The 12730-nt window shown below is 41.9% G+C and overlaps 1 long non-coding RNA gene across 1 annotated transcript in view; it reads left to right on the top strand.

The window, feature by feature from the left end:
• Positions 1-713: 713 nt before the first annotated feature.
• The window catches only part of LOC129483080 (uncharacterized), a 118097-nt gene continuing 106080 nt past the window's right edge, over positions 714-12730 (top strand). The window contains exon 1 of the long non-coding RNA XR_008657889.1: positions 714-750. This is a non-coding gene — a long non-coding RNA (uncharacterized lncRNA). The remainder of the gene's footprint in view (positions 751-12730) is intronic.

Here is a 12730-nt window from a genome sequence, read left to right as displayed (position 1 = left end):
CTGGAGAGGCCCCAAGATTTGCTCAAGGCAGAAGGTGAAGGGAGAGCTGGCACATCACATGGTGAGAAAGGAAGCTAGAGAGAGAGTGCAGGGGTAGGTGCCACAAGTTACCACAACCAGATCTCTTGAGAACTCACTTACTTTCATGAGGACAGCACCCAGCCATAAGGCGTAGGAAGCCAAAGTCCCACGGGACATGACCAACTCAGCATTCCACTGGAGGCTATATGATCAAACAGCAAACTGTTTATCATGCATGCAGGATGTGAGCAAACTCACAACTGGTCCTGCCAACAGAAGGTTTGCTGGAGGCAATCACTCCCTGGTGCCTGAGGTAATCTACTGCAACATCTAGAGAATGCAGTCTTGCAAGCCTACTCTGGACAGTGCAGCTGACACCTTCTTCCACCCCGCTTCTCACTATCTTTTTTGCCTAATAAATACAGAGGGCTATGTAAAGCTCAGGGCTCTTGTCCACTAGAGGCAAGTTGCCCCCGGACCCCTTCTTCCTAATATACTCTTTTGTCTCTTGTCTTTTATTCCCGCATTTGCCCCCTTTGTTCGGTTCCACTAGGTCCATGCGCGTTACATACTGGTGCCCCAAGCAGCAACGGAATCAGGCTCTCAAAAAGTGGCATCCGAATATGGGACTTTGAGGACATGAACAAAGAAGGTCTGCTGGAGCAGAGGAACAGAAATTGACCAGGTGAACAGGGACCCTGGGACAAGTCTGCCAGCAGCGGATATAAGGTCAGTTCCCTAAAGAGGTACTGATCAGTGCCCTAAAGAGATACTGGGAGCAGTGCTTTAAAGAAGTACTGGGAATGGGAAGTTTTCTGAATCAGGGTAACAAGGGGAAGAATTTGTCTATTAAAGAAAAACATTATGTGCAGTTGCTTAAAGTTCTATTGAAACAGTCTGGAGCTTAGGTTAATTTGCAGACACTAACTATCACATGCGTCCGTGTGAAGAGAGTCCACCAACAGGCTTTGTGTGAGCAATAAAGCTTTTTAATCACCTTGGTGCAGGCAGGCTGAGTCCAAAAAAGGAGTCAGCAAAGGGAGACAGAGGTGGGGCAGTTTTATAGGATTTGGGTAGGTAGTGGAAAGTTACAGTTAAAAGTGGTTATCTCTTGCGGGCAGAGGTGGGGGTCACAAGGTGCTGGGTGGGGAAATCATGAGACTCTTTGTCCAGGACAGGAGTGTCACAACATCGATTGATCAGTTGGGGTGGGGCAGGAACAAATCGCAATGGTGGAATGTCATCAGTTAAGGCAGGAACTGGCTGTTTCACTTCTTTTGTGGTTCTTCAGTTGTTTCAGGCCATCTGGATGTGTAGTAGAGGTCACAGGGGATGTGATGGCTTAGCTTGGGCTCAGAGGCCTGACACTAACCTCCTGCAGAAGCCACAAAAGATTATTACACATAACCCATGGTTTCCACAGGCAGGCACTCTCGATGTGGAAAATTGGGATAGAGCAGGAGAAGGATTAAAACAGGCTCATCAAAAAGGTCTTAAAGTTGATTCTTCAATTTTCTCTACTTGGAGTTTAGTTTGTACTGTACTTCTGCCATTATCTCATTATTCTGCAGAACAGCAGGGTGAATCTAAAAATTGGAAAGAATTTGTTGTCCTACTCACAGCTCCAATTGAAAATAAAAAACAGGAAAGGGAGGATAAAAATTGGCTTATACCACCTCCTCCAGTTGCAGAAACATCTGTACCATCTCCTTCAGTGGCAGAAATAGAGATCCCAGTACAAAGAATTTTATGCTCTGCTGTCATACCTGGAGAGCCCTTAGGACCTTGTGCTTTTCCTATTTCTGTAAGGCCTGATCCAAATAATCCACAGCAGTTTATTCATGAACACACTCCACTAGAATTTAAGTTGTTGAAGGAATTAAAAACTAGTGTGGTCAATAACAGAGTACAAAGCCTGTGGTTCCTGGAGGAAGGAATGCTAGACATAGAACTCCGGGAGCAAGTGGGGAGAAATCTTAAACAACATCAGGCACAAAGGCATCAGGTCCCAGTAAAATCTTTTATGTTAGGGGATTTAAGTAGAGCAGTCCTGGCTGTTACACACAAAAGAGCCTAAAAAGGGGAAGGAGGAGAAAACGTCAACTGCCTTATCACCTCCCCTTCCCTCAGTGCCAATATCACTGGGCCAAAATAACAAATAGGAAATGGAGGTGTTAACCTAAGCTTCCTCCTCCAATAGATAGGAAGAAGGACAGAGGATACGCTACAGCTATCAGTCTCTGTCTTAAGCAGGCAGCATTAGAAGGAGAGCTCTTAGCCGGGTGCAGTGGCTCATGCCGGTAATCCCAGCACTTTGGGAGGCCAAGGCAGGCAGATCATGAGGTCAGGAAATCGAGACCATCCTGGCTAACATGGTGAAACCCCATCTCCACTAAAAATACAAAAAATTAGCCAGGCATGTTGGTGGGCACCTGTAGTCCCAGCTACTCGGGAGGCTGAGGCAGGAGAATGGCATGAACCCAGGAGGTGGAGCTTGGAGCTTTCAGTGACCCGAGACTGCACCACTGCACTACAGCCTGGGCAACAGGGCAAGACTCCATCTAAAAAAAAAAAAAAAAGAAGAAAAAGGAGAGCTCTTAACCTGCTCAGTAATGCAAAATCGGCAAGGCAATCAGGTGTATGTTTATAAAAAGATAAGAAAAAGGCATTAGAAGCCAAAACCATGTGGCCAAGCAGGCAGTGGGCAGGAGAAAATGCTCAGAGGCAGAAAAGCTCACGGTGACCAAGCCAACAAGGTCCACCTGGGTCGGCAGCATCCCTCCAGCAAAGGAGCAAGGGAGCAGCACAGACACAGGCAAAGCCTAAGCAAGTACAATGCGGCCACCACCCAGGACCTGCACCACTGCCCTCTGGCTCTGTGGGCAGCCCATTGCAAAATTTCATATGTTATATCCCAGGCTATGATTCTCTGCTAAGATGTAAGTAAAATATAAGAATTTGAAAAGCATCTTTTCTAATAATGGCCACTATTGTTATCTGTCTCCTATCCCTGATGTAGCTTTCCAAATTCAATTTAAGAAAAACAGTAACCTTTGAAGGGAGATTACAGAGGGCCCATGAATTAGTTGAAGTGTAATTAAAAGCTAGGCATGTAAAACCACACATTACCCTTTAAGGAAGAAATTTAAACCTAATTAAATGATGTTTGTTAAATTAGAAGGTAAAAATGTTGTGCCCTGTTGGGAACAGGCCCCCAAATCTGGCCATAAACTGGCCCCAAAACAGGCCATAAACAAAATATCTGCAGCACCGTGACATGTTTGTGATGGCCATGATGCCCACCTTGAAGGTTGTTGGTTTACTGGAATGAGGGCAAGGAACACCTGGCCCACCCAGGGCGGGAAAACTGCTTAAAGGCGTTCCTAAACCACAAACAATAGCATGAGCGATCTGTGCCTTAAGGACATGTTTCTGCTGCAGACAGCTAGCCAGAGCCCATCCCTTTGTTTTGGCCCATCCCTTTGTTTCCCATAAGGAATGCTTTTAGTTAATCTATAATCTATAGAAACGATGCTTATCACTGGCTTGCTGTCAATAAATATGGGAGTAAAACTCTGTTCAAGGCTTTCGGCTTAGAAAGCTGTAAGCCCCCTGATTTCCCACTCCCCACCCTTTATTTCTGTGTGTGTGTCTTGAATTCCTCTAGTGCCTCTGGGTTAGGGTCTCCACAACCATGCTGGTCTTGGCAGTGCCCTTCTCAGAAAGTGAAGAAAAGTTGTATGTAAGTGTAGTGAAAACATAAGCATGAATGACTGTCTTAACCCACTGATTGGATAGTCTTTGATTTGACCTTGCTAAAAGAGTCCTAAATTGAGTTCCCCAGCTAGCGAGTCACTGTTTTCAAGATTGTTTGCCAGATTGAAGTCCATAAACTTGGTCAGCCCGAAAACTTTATTACAAGATCTAAGCTATTCTGCCTGTGGCTTTAAGCACATGGTTAAAGTATATTATTTCAGTCTCTGCTTCTAGATATGCTTTCAGATTTTCTTTTTTTTTGAGATGGAGTCTCACTCTGTCACCCAGGCTGGAGTGCAGTGGCACGATCTCGGCTCACTGCAAGCTCCACCTCCTGGGTTCACGCCATTCTCCTGCCTCAGCCTCTCCGAGTAGCTGGGACTACAGGCGCCCGCCGCCACGCCCGGCTAATTTTTTGTATTTTTAGTAGAGACGGGGTTTCACCATGGTCTCGATCTCCTGACCTCGTGATCCGCCCGCCTCGGCCTCCCAAAGTGCTGGGATTACAAGCGTGAGCCACCGCGCCTGGCCAGATTAACTTCTTGTTACTTATTTCAGCTTGCCATATTAATAATTAATGCAGTCAATTACTAAGTTATGACCCTGATATCATCAGGATTCCTTTAAGTAAAAGGCAATTCAAAGCGGTATTGCACTCCCCCATACCTAATGTTTTAACACTGTTTACTCATGGGTCTAGTAAACATGGAAAAGCTGCAGTCTAGTAGAGACCACATAATTCAATCACTCGATCTGAGTTCACTAGCACTCAGAGAGCTAAGGTTACTCTGTTTATTTATTAAAGAACTTTTACAACCTTAAGCTCACTCTGGACTTTCCAGCCTTATGTGACAAATATAGCCATCAATTTATAGGGTCGAGACTTACTTACAGCATGGGATATGAGACTTACAAATGAAAACTTTGATAACCCAGGATTTAAAATGTTGAAGAACGTGGGATATCAGAGTGAAAAAGGTTTAGGGAAAATTCTGACAAGGGAAAATTCTAACCTGATATCAATAACTGGAAAGACAGGTTACACCCTGCAAGGAGGTTCTTCTTTAAATTCCCCGCAGCATTTAACCAAAGAGGCAAGGGCAGAGCTGCAACTTGTAAAACAGAAGCTGAGTTCAGCAATGGCCTGCCTTCTGGCTACAGCTGAAAAAACCTTTGCTTTCACTATCCCTCAGACAAAATCATACAGTTTTCTTATACTAGTCATGCTTTAAAAAATTTCTTACAGCTTTGGGCTATAACACATAAAACAGGAATTCCTTATAATCCTAGTGGAAAAGGGCCCTGAGCTTTACACAGCCCTCTGTATTTATTAGGCAAAAAAGATAGTGAGAAGGGGGGTGGAAGATGGTGTCAGCTGCTCTGTCCAGAGTAGGCTTGCAAGACTGCATTCTCTAGATGTTGCAGTAGATAACCTCAGGCTCCAGGGACTGATTGCCTCCAGCAAACCTTCTGTTGGCAGGAGCAGTTGTGAGTTTGCTCACATCCTGCATTCATGACAAACAGTTTGCTGTTTGATCATATAGCCTCCAGTGGAATGCTGAGTTGGTCACATCCCATGGGCCTTCGGCTGCCTACATATCTGCCTTTCTGTTTATGAATTAATTGAAAGAACATAAGACCAGGTTGGGCAGGTCTCAATCTCTGATTGGCAGTCCATCTGATTTTACAGACTATAAACAGAAGACATAGACAAAACAACATTTTTCCAAGAACTACATATAAGATGTTAATGTGGTGTTTTAGATAGGTCCAAGGGTTGAGGCTCTCCAGGCCTTGCTGGAATTCAGTCCTGTCTTCTAAAGAAGGCTGAAACTCTTGAGTTTGCCTATTTAAATCAAGAATTTTGTTTTGTAATTCACTAATATTTTTTGATTTAAATAGGCAAACTCAAGAGTTCCAAATATACTCTTTTGTCTCCTGTCTTTTATTCTCACGTTTGCCCCCTTTGTTCAGTCCCCCTAGGTCCATGCAGGTTACATTAAGGGATCTGCCCCCATGACACAAATTCCTCCCACCAGGACCCACCTCTAACACTGAGGATTACAATTCAACATAAGATTTGGGTGGGACATCCAAACTATGTCATGGTAATAAAGGCAGCCAAGGTTCATAATGTCAGAGGATAGGATGAGTGTCTACCACTCCTGATGGAAGGCTAAAGAAAGTCAGGTATCTATATACCTGAGGGGATAAGAATATGGCTACATGTCTCAGTCTAACAGAGACTTTGGTTGCCTTTCAATAGCTATTCTTGCCCCATCATCTTAGCAGCAAAATCCTAGGAAAGGCAATTACAGCAAATCAAAAATTAACTTCTCCCAGCATGCCTTGCTTCCAGATATCACTAAGTTCTGAAAAATGAGAAGTAAACAGAAGAGTTGTGTAGAACTTCTGCAAATTATCCTTGAAGGTAAAGGGACACATTGACATTTTTTCTTCCTCACTTGTTCTTTTCTGCTGTCTGAATATGGGCATGGTGGTGAGAGTCATTTTAGACCACCAAGTGACCTTGAGGATAGAAGCCTTGTACTAGAGGTGGTGGGAAAGAAAAAACAGAAGGACTCATAAAGAAAAAAATAATAAACCTCAGTATTAAGATGGAAAAATTCCCCCAATTGATCTATAGGTTGAACTTAATCTCTATTAAATTTCAGCTTATTTTTTGCAGAATTTGATATGCTGATCATAAAATTTGTATGAAAATGCAAGAGACACAGAATAGCCAAAACTTTGAAAACAAGAAAGTTGGAAGACTTACACTTGTTGATTTTAAAGCTTTTTACAAAGCTATAATAATCAAGACAATGTGTTACTGACATAATGATAGACATATTGATCAATATAGACAATGGATGAATGGAATAGGATTGACAGCCTAGAAATAAAACCTTATATATATGGTCAATTTATTTCTTTATGTATTCTGACATACAGAATACATAAAGAACACCTACAACTCAATAACAACAATACCAACAAGGGTGCCAAGACCAATCAATAGAGGAAATAATAGTCTTTTCAAGAAATTTTGCTGAGACAACTAGATATTTATATGCAAAAGAATGAGTTTGAATGGCTATCATATACAAAAATTAACTCAAATGGATTATATTAGGTCAGTGCAAAAGTAATTGCAGTTTACCACCATTACTTGTTTTTTTTTTTTTTTTTTTTTTGAGACAGAGTCTTGCTCTGTCACCCAGGCCAGAGTGCAGTGGTGTGATCTCAGCTCACTGCAAGCTCCGCCTCTTGAGTTCATGCCATTCTCCTTCCTCAGCCTCCCGAGTAGCTGGAACTACAGGCACCTGGGTAATTTTTTTTATTTTTAGTAGAGATGGGGTTTCACCATGTTAGCCAGGATGCTCTCAATCTCTTGACCTCGTGATCTGCCCACCTCAGCCTCCCAAAGTGCTGGGATTACAGGCATGAACCACCGTGCCTGGCCTACCATTACTTTTAATGGCAAAAATGCAGTTACTTTTGCACCACCCTAATAGAACTAAATGTAAGAGCTAAAACTGCAAAACAACTAGAAGAAGGCATACAAGTAAATCTTCATGATGTGAGAGTTGGCAATTGTTTCTTAGATATGACACCAAAAGCATCAAGGACAAAAGAAAAAAATGGATAAATTGGGCTTCCTCAAAATTAAGAGAACTTTTGTCCTGCAAGCAATACTATTAAGAAAGTGAAAGGACAAGTCACAAAATGGGAGAACATTTTTGCACATAATATGTTTGACAATAGGCTGACATCCGTAATACATAAAGAACACCTACAGCTCAATACCAAAAAGACAGCCCAATTTAAAAATGGGCCAAGGATGTGAATAAACATTTCTCTAAAGAAGATATAAAAATGGTCAATATGCACATGAAAAGATGCTCAATATCAATATCTGTTAGGAAAATACAAATTAAAACACAAGATATCAATTTACACTCACCAGGATGGCTGTTATCAAAAAGACAGATAACAAGTATTAGCAAGGATCTGGGGAAATTGTAACCTTCATACACTGCTGGTAGGAATATAAAATTTGCAGCAGGTTTGGAAAACAGTTTAGCAGTTTCTCAAAAAGTCAAACAGCCTGGGCATGGTGGCTCAGGCCCACAATCCCAATGCTTTAGGGAGTTGAGGTGAGAGGATTGCTTGAGCCCAGGAGTTGGAGACCAGCCTGAGTAACATGGTGAGACCTCTTTTCTACCAAAAAGAAGAGAGTTAAACATAGGGTACCATATAAGCCAGCAATCCATCTCCTAGATATGTACCCAAGAAAGATGAAAACATATACTGACACAAAAACTTACATATGAATGTTCATATTAGCTTTATAGTAATAGCTGAAAAGTAGAAACAACCCAAATACCCATCAACTAATTAAAATATGTTATATCTATATGTATTATTTGGCCATAAAAGGAATGAAGTACTGATACATGCCATAACACAAATGAACCTTGGAAGCACTGTGATCTCTTTATTAGTCAGCTCTTGTATTGCTATAAAGAACTACCTGAGACTGGGTAACTTATAAAGAAAAAGGCTTGATTGAGTCACAATTCCACAGGCTGCACAGGGATCATGGCCCAGGAGACCTCAGGAAACTTACAGTTATCGTGGAAGACAAAGACGAAGGAGATATACCCTACATGGCCAGAACAGGAGGAATAGAGTGAAGGAGGAGGTGCTACATGCTTTTAAACCACCAGATCTTGTGAGAACTCACTCACTATCATGAGAACAGCAAGGGAGAAGTCCACCCCCATGATCCAGTCACCCCCAACCAGGCCCCAACTCCAACATTGGGGATTACAATTCCACATGAGATTTGGGTGGGGACACAAATCCAAACAATATCATTCTGCCCCAGCCCCTCCCAAATCTTGTGTCCTTCTCACATTGGAAGATACCATCATCCCTTCTCAACAGTTTCATTTTAGCATTAACTCAAAAATCCAAAGTCTCATCTGAGACAAGGCAAGTCCCTTCTACCTATGAGCCTATAAGATCAAAAAGAAGTTAGTCACTTCCAAGATACAATGGAGGTACAGGCATTGGGTAAATATATCCATTCCAAAAGGGAAAAATTAGCCAAAACAAAGGGGCCACAGGCTCCATGCAAGTCCAAAATCAAGCAGGGAAGTTATTGAATCTTAAAGCTTCAAAATGATCTCCTTTACTCCATGTCTCAAATCCAGGCCACACTGATGCAAGGAGTGTGCTCCCAAGGCCTTGGGCAGCTCTACCCTCTTGCTCTACAGGGTATAGCCCCCATGGCTGCTTTCACAGGCTGGCATTGAGTGCCTCCAGCTTTTCCAGGTACACAGTGCAAGCTGTCAGTGGATCTACAATTCTGGGGTCTGGAAGATTGTGGCCCTCTTCTCACAGCTCCAGTAGACAGTGCCCCAGTGGGGAATCTGTGTGGGGGCTCCAACCCCACATTTCTCCTCTGCACTGCCCTAGTAGAGGTTCTCCATGAGGGCTCCACTCCTGTAGCATACTTCTACCTGGACATCCAGGTGTTTTCATACATTCTCTAAAATTTAGGTAGGGGCTCCCAAGCCTCAACTCTTGCCCTCTGTACACCTGCAGGCTTAATACCACATGGAAGCCACCAATGCTTATGGCTTGCACCCTATGAAGCAGCAGTCTGAGACATACCTGGCCTTTTTGGCCATGGCTGGGATGCAGGGAACAGTGTCCTGAAGTGGCACAGGGCAGCGGGGCCATGGGCCTGGCCCATGAAACCTTCTTTCCTCCTAGGCCTCCAGACCTGTGATGGGAGGGTCTGCCTTGATGGTCTCTAGAATGCCTTTGAGGCATATTCTGCATTGTCTTGGCTAATAATATTTGGCTCCTCTTTACTTATGCAAATTTCTACAGCCTGATTAATTCCTTTCCAGAAAATGGGATTTTCTTTTCTACTACATGGTCAGGTCAAAAATTTTCTAAACTTTTATATTATGCTTCCCTTGAAATATAAGTTCCAATTGCAGGTCATTTCTTTGATCACAAATATAAGCATATATTTGTAGAATCAGTCAGGCCACATCTTGAATGTTTTGCTGCTTAGAAATTGCTTCCACCAGATACCCTAAATCATTGCTATCAGGTTCAAAGTTCTACATATCTCTAGGGCAAGGGCACAATGCCTCCAAGACCTTTGCTAACGCATAAGAAAAGTGACCTTTGCTCCAGTTCCCAATAAGTTCCCCATCTTCATCTGAGGTCACCTTAGCCTGGACTTCTTTGTCCATATCAGTATCAGCATTTTCATCACAATAATTTAACAAGTCTCTAGGAAGTTCCAAACTTTCCCTTATCTTCCTATCTTCTTCTGAGCCCTCCAAACTGCTCCAACCTCTGCCCATTATCCAGTTCCAAAGCTGCTTCCACATTTTCAGGTATCTTTATAGCAATGCTCCATTCCTGATACCAATTTTCTGTATTAGTCTCTTCTCACACTCCTGTGAAGAACTACGTGAGACTGGGTAATTTATAAAGAAAAGAGGTTCAATTGACTCACAGTTCCACAAGCTGCATAGGAAGCATGGTTCAGAAGGCCACAGGAAACTTACAATCATGGAGGAATGCGAAGAGGAAGAAGGCACATCTTACATGGCTGGAGCAGGAGGCAGAGAGTGAAGGGAGGGGTGCCACACACTTTTAAACAACCAGATCTTGTGAGAACTCACTCACTATCATGAGAACAGCAAGGGAGAGGTCTGCCTCCATGATCCAACCACCTCCTACCAGGCTCCTCCTCCAACATTGGGGATTATGATTTGACATGAGATTTGGGTAGGGACACAACTCCAAACCATATCAATCCCATTTATATGAAATGTCCAGAATAGATAAATCTATAGAGACAGAATATAGATTGGTGGTTGCCTAATGCTGGACGTGACAGGACGGTGTGAGTGAAAGAGGCAATGGAGTGATAAGTACAGAGCTTCTTTTTGGGGTGATGAAAATATAAAATTAGATTGTGGTTATAGTTGTATAACTCTTGAATATCCTAAAAATATATTGAATTTTCCATTTCCATTTTAAATGGGTGAATCTTATGGTATGTGAATTATATCTCAATAAAACTGCATAAAATGCACAATTTGCAATTGCAAAAATATGGAACCAGTCCAAATGCCCATCAATGAGCGGATAAAGGAATTGTGGTGTATGTATATGTGTGTATATATACATACACACACATACATACACACACACACACACACACACACCATGGAATACTACTCAGCCATAAAAAGGAATAAAACAATAGCATTCCCAGCAACCTGGATGGAATTGGAGACCATTATTCTAAGTGAAATAACTCAGTAATGGAAAACCAAATATCATATGTTCTCACTCATAAGCGGGAGCTAAGCTATGAGGATGCAAAGGCATAAGAATGATATAATGGACTTTGGGAACTCAGGAAAGGGTGAGAGAGGGGTGAGGAATAAAAGACTACCCATTGGGTACAGTGTACACTGTTCAAGTGATGGCTGCACCAAAATCTCAGAAATCACCACTAAAGAACCTATTTATGTAACCAAATACCACCTGTTCCCCAAAATCCTATTGAAATTAATTAATTTTTAAAAACTGCTGAAATCAATAGTGAAATGGACTATTCAATAATAGTGAATAGTGAATAGTGAAACTATCAATAGTGAAATGGACTATTCAATAATAACGTAGTTAATTGAATATCATATTTTAAAAATTAGATTCTTACCTCACACTATAACAATAAATTCCAGATGAATTATAGACCAAATATGAAAGGCAAAATTTTAATATTTTAGAAGACAATATTTATGACCTTAAGTTAGAAAATGATTTTTAAAAACAGGATGCAAAAACACTAATCATAAAGAGATATTTTAGGCCAAGCATGGTGGCTCACACCTGTAATCCTAGCACTTTGGGAAGCTGAGGCGGGTGGATCACTTGAGGTCAGGAGTTCAAGACAAACCTGGCCAATAGGGTGAAACACGTCTCTACCAAAAATACAAAAATTAGCTGGAAATTGCTTGAACCCAGGAGGCAGAGGTTGCAGTGAGCTGAGACTGTGCCACTGCACTCCAGCCTGGGTGACAGAGAGAGACTCCATCTCAAAAAAATAAATAAATAAAAATAAAAAGAGAGATTTTAATAAGGTGCATTAAAATAAAAAACTATCCATCAAAGACACCATGAATAAAGTTAAAATAGGCCACAATGAGAATATACTTACCACAAATTTTTTCTTTTTTTTTTGAGATGGAGTCTTGCTCTGTCACCCAGGCTGGAATGCAGTGGTGCAATCTCAGCTTACTGCAACCTTCACCTCCCAGGTGAAGCAGGTTCAAGCAATTCTCCTGCCTCAGCCTCCTGAGTAGCTGGGATTACAGGTACGTGCCACCATGCCTGGCTAATTTTTGTATTTTTAGTAGAGATGGGGTTTCACCATGTTGGTCAGGCTGGTCTCGAACTCCTGACCTCGTGATCCACCTACCTTGGCCTCCCAAAGTGCTGGGATTACAGGCATGAGCCACTGTGCCTGGCCTACCATGAATATTTTTTTAAAGGTAGCATCCAGAATTAATAATCTTCTCCAACAAATTTCATTAGTAGTCAGGGAACTGCAAATTAAAATCAAAGTAAAATACTACTTTCCATTCATTAGACTAAAATCCATTCAAGTCTGATAATACCTAGTACTGAGTTGGAGTAGAAACTGCTAATAGGACAGTTAGTTGGTCACCACTTTGGAGAGAAATTTGTCAGTATCTAGTAAAATTTAGTGATACACCTTCTATTTTCATCTGTTGTGGGCAGCTACCACAGAATACCTGAGACTGGGTAACTTATAAATAATAGAAATGTATTTCTAATGGTTCTGGAGGCTGAGAAGTCCAAGATTGAAGGACCAGCCTCT

The sequence above is a fragment of the Symphalangus syndactylus genome, chromosome 1, assembly GCF_028878055.3.
Source record: "Symphalangus syndactylus isolate Jambi chromosome 1, NHGRI_mSymSyn1-v2.1_pri, whole genome shotgun sequence".
In the NCBI taxonomy this organism is placed as follows: Eukaryota; Metazoa; Chordata; class Mammalia; order Primates; family Hylobatidae; genus Symphalangus; species Symphalangus syndactylus.
Note: the sequence above shows the minus strand (reverse complement) of the source record. Positions and strands in the feature narration are given on the sequence as shown.